The sequence below is a fragment of the Suricata suricatta genome, chromosome 15 (assembly GCF_006229205.1).
Source record: "Suricata suricatta isolate VVHF042 chromosome 15, meerkat_22Aug2017_6uvM2_HiC, whole genome shotgun sequence".
NCBI classification, from domain to species: Eukaryota; Metazoa; Chordata; class Mammalia; order Carnivora; family Herpestidae; genus Suricata; species Suricata suricatta.
Window position 1 is genome coordinate 51,807,622 of NC_043714.1, and position 4,268 is coordinate 51,811,889.

Genomic DNA, 4,268 nt, shown 5'->3' on the forward strand with positions numbered 1-4,268 from the left:
CCCTCAGTTCAAGCTTTGCTTTTACTAATCATACCTTGAACAGTTAATCCTCATGTAGGAATCAGGAATACTAGCTTTTTCTCTCAATTGGACATTATATCCCCAAAGTGTTATTCACCCCCCTATTCTTGCCTTTTCTTTTCAAAATAAATGAATTTTTCAGTGATTTATGCTTCTACCTACAGTCTATATAATACGCCAGATTTAGTGGTTGGAATTTCAATTCTTTGTTATCTAATTAGTGCAGTTTAGATTGTCACTATTAGTGTGTTGATAAATTAGACTTTATTTAAAAATCTCATTACCAATCAAAAGCTTCAGAATAATTAAATACATATCATTTGAAAGAATACGAAGTGAATTAATATCTTCATATCTGCCACCCCAGGGATTGTTTTATTCTTTCCTGGATCAGGGTGTGAAGATTCCTTTACTGCTTTAACATTGTTTTGATGATATAATGCCAATAAAATAAATGTGTAATGTAACAAGGCTGAATACATTTCATGCAACCACAAATGTATTTAAAAGCGATCTCTAAATGAACTGGATTATAAGAGTTGATCCATGACTGACTTTTGAAAATATTTTAAAGATATTCATGCAAACACATGCACACACATATCTCTTCAGTAAAGGTAAAGCTTTGTATGTTATCATATTAATTAGTTCCTGGAACGATTTTTAAATATAAAAAATCATATGCTTTCACATTTTTTTATTTTATTACATCTGTTTTTATTAGGATCCCCTTGCATTTCTAGTAGTTTTTGTCTTGTATATTAAGTTCCTATATTGCTTATAGTTTGTTGATTTATGCTATTTGTAAATTGTGCCTTGCATGGCTTTATGATTTTCATCATCTTATTTGTTATTAACATTACATTCCATCTCATTCTAAGTTACTACTGCCATTTCTACTTTTCCTTTGCATCTGGCTATTAATTCTTAGTTCACTCTTTTATTATGTCTTTCTTCATCAGTACATTGTTATTGTTTTTGTTGTTATTGGTATTATTGTTTACAAATTGAATACAGTTCTTTATGTCTCTTAGTCCAATCTATCTTTTTTTAAAAGAAAGTTTAGTTTATTCACCTTTTGAATAATAATAGGCATATCTCTCCTTATTACTTTAATCTTTATTTTGAATGATTAATTAACTTACTCTTACATATTCTCTGTATATTTTCTAGACTGATCAACTTTTTACTCATTCTATTGTTTCCACTTGCAAATTTGGATAATATTTCAATATTATCATTTCAAAAATTGATAACTTCTCTCACCCTTTATAGTACATAAATTTCTATATTATACTATAATAAAATTTTGTTATTTACCCTAACAAAATGTACCTTTTCTCCCCGGTATGTGCTTTATTTTTTTCTATTTTTTTCTCTCAAAGGTGCTTTAAATGTCTCATATTTTCAAATAATATTAATTTTTTCAAATAGAATCTGAATAAAAAAATTATATGCTAGGGCCTCTACTTTTCATTAATTCTAATTGTAATCTTTATCCTTCAATGTATTACAATATTTTCACTCTTTTATTTCTATTTACTTTTACATTACCAATATTTTTGACAGTAGTTTCTTCAAATTTAGGTCTGTTGTTTTATAGGCATAGGAAGGGCATAGGAAGCATAGGAAGGGCAAAGATTACCAACTGAAATTTAAAGAATGTTGAGAACTAAGGATGAAAATATAAAATATAACTCAAAAGTCATCTTCAAATTTGAAAGTCAAGTGACATATTTAAGAACTTAACTTATTTTAAACTATTATATTAATTAAAACTATCTACAATGGTCCTGAACTTCACTATGTCTATTACATTTATTTGTAGATAAAACATGGAAGACTGTGAACAGTCTTGCATGCCTTATCCTTAGAATGATAAAACTTAAAATTCTAAAGGTCAAAATTAAAATATAATTCATAATATAGTACAGAGTCAAGGAGTATCATATATCATATTTTTTCTTATAGTATAAACAGTCCCTATAATGATAATGCTAAATTTATTTAGTGTTTGCTTTATGCCAGCTGTTTTTCAGTATGCTACAAATTGATTAACTCATTTCATCATCCAAAGAAAATGTGAATTAACAATAATTTTATCAGTGCAATTTTTTTTTACATGTGAGGAAACTGACACACAGGGAATTCCCTGTGGTTACTAGGTGCAGAACCCATAGTTGGAGTCAGCAGTCTAGTTCAATATCCTATGCTTTTAACCACTGTTCAATATGGCTGCCCTTTCCTTCTTATAATTTTAAATTGGCTTATATTCTTTCTGTAACTGTGTCAAAATTTTTTCTTAAACTTGTTATTATATGATTTGGTCTACTGAGTTCCATTTTCTGTACAGAGTTTGTTTGTTTGTTTGTTTGTTTGTTTGTTTTAACTCTAAGCCCTGTCCATTCCTGTTCCTGTCAGGACTGAAACCATTCTAAGTGTATCACATGACTGAAACCTGGAACTCCCTTCATTTCTCTTCTGGTTTGGAAACAGTTCCTTTGACTGAGCTTCTCTTCTTTCTGTGTTTACTCTTTAGTATTGCTGAAATTCAGTACTTCTTAGAAACAATTCATAGTAGATGACTCTTCCCAACGAAGTCACTTAATAACTTCTGCCAACATACTGGACTAATAGGATAGTTCCATAAAAAATTCTAATTTTAGAATTAGAACATATTGTCAGCAGATTTGGTTTCTTCTGTGGTCTCTTCCCTTTGCTTGCAGATGGCTGCATTTTCCATGTCTTCATGTGGTCTTTTGTCTCACTTGTCTTTATTGTCCAAATTTCCTCTTCTTATATGGAGGATTGGAATAGGACCATCCTAACAGCCCAACATAATTTACTCATTTCTTTAAAGTCATTATCTCCAAATATGGGTCCATTCTGAGGTACTGGGACTTATGGCTTCAACATACGAATGTGGGAGGGATACAGCTGAGTCCATAACAACTGCTAAACCGAACTTCATGGCATAATGTACCATAGGGGTTTACCATTCACCTATCAAAGAACATTTAGGTTGTTTCAAGTTTTTAGCTATTATAAATAAAGCTGCTATAAATGTTTGTGTGCACATTTTTTTAAAAGGTTATTTATTTTGAGAAAAAAGAGAGCATGAGTGGGAAAAGGACAGAGAGAGAGAGAGGGAGAGAGAAAATCCCAAGCAGGCTCTGCACTGTCAGCCCAGAGCCTGATATGGAAATCTATCTTACAAACAATGAGATCATGACCTGAGCAAAATCAGGAGTCAGGTGCTTAGGCTACTGAGCCACCCAGGCACCTTGAGTGCAAATTCGTATGTAAATATAGTCTTTTCTGTGGAATAAATGCCCAGGAGTATAGTTGTTGAGTCACATGATAGTTACATGTTATTATTATTAATATTATTAATTTATAAGATGTATACTCAAAATATTTTCCACAGTGGCTGTACAATTTTACATTACCACCAGCAATATATGAATGATTCAGTTTTTCCACATCCTTGCCAACATTTGATGTCATCTCAAGGACTAAATTGATCCATTCTGGGGGCGCCTGGGTGGCTCAGTCGGTTAAGCCTCCGGCTTCAGCTCAGGTCAAATCTCACGTTCGTGGGTTTGAGCCCCGCGTCGGGCTCTGTGCTGACCACTAGCTCAGAGCCTGGAGCCTGCTTCCAGTTCTGTGTCTCCTTCTCTCTCTGACCCTCCCCTTCTCATGCTTTGTCTCTCTCTGTATCGAAAATAAATAAAACATTAAAAAAAAATTGATCCATTCTGATAGGTTTATAGTGGTATCCGACTGAGGTTGTAATTTGTATTTCTCTATTGCCCATTACTGTTAAACCCTTTTTCATATACTTGTTTAACACCAGTATACTCTTTTTGGTGAAAATTCTTTTCATGCCTATGTTCATCTTCTAATTGGTTTGTTTGTGGGTTTATTTTTTCCTTTCATTAAGCTCATTTTTTCCCCTTTTTTCTTCACTCAGACACAAAATATCAATACTCAGTAAGTGAACTTCTTCTAAAAAATATTACCATTATTGTAATTCTTTCTGTTTTCACTATCTTGAGATTTCATTACACATTTTAGATAGCAGTCTTTTGTCAAACACTTGACTATCAATACTTTAGTGTAGTGCTTATTTTTTCATCCTCTTAAAAAGGTTTTTCACACAGCTAAATTATTAATTTTTATGATGTCCCTTTGCATGCACTTTTTTCCTTTTACATATTATATTGTAATCCATAAAGTTGTAAAGT

At 31.9% G+C, this 4,268-nt stretch overlaps 1 non-coding gene across 1 annotated transcript; it reads right to left on the reverse strand.

Moving 5' to 3' along the window:
• Nucleotides 1–3,986: 3,986 nt before the first annotated feature.
• Nucleotides 3,987–4,054, reverse strand: LOC115279563. Its single transcript, XR_003903515.1, has one exon. It is a non-coding gene; the product is annotated as a small nucleolar RNA SNORD56 (small nucleolar RNA).
• Between the last annotated feature and the right edge of the window lie 214 nt (nucleotides 4,055–4,268).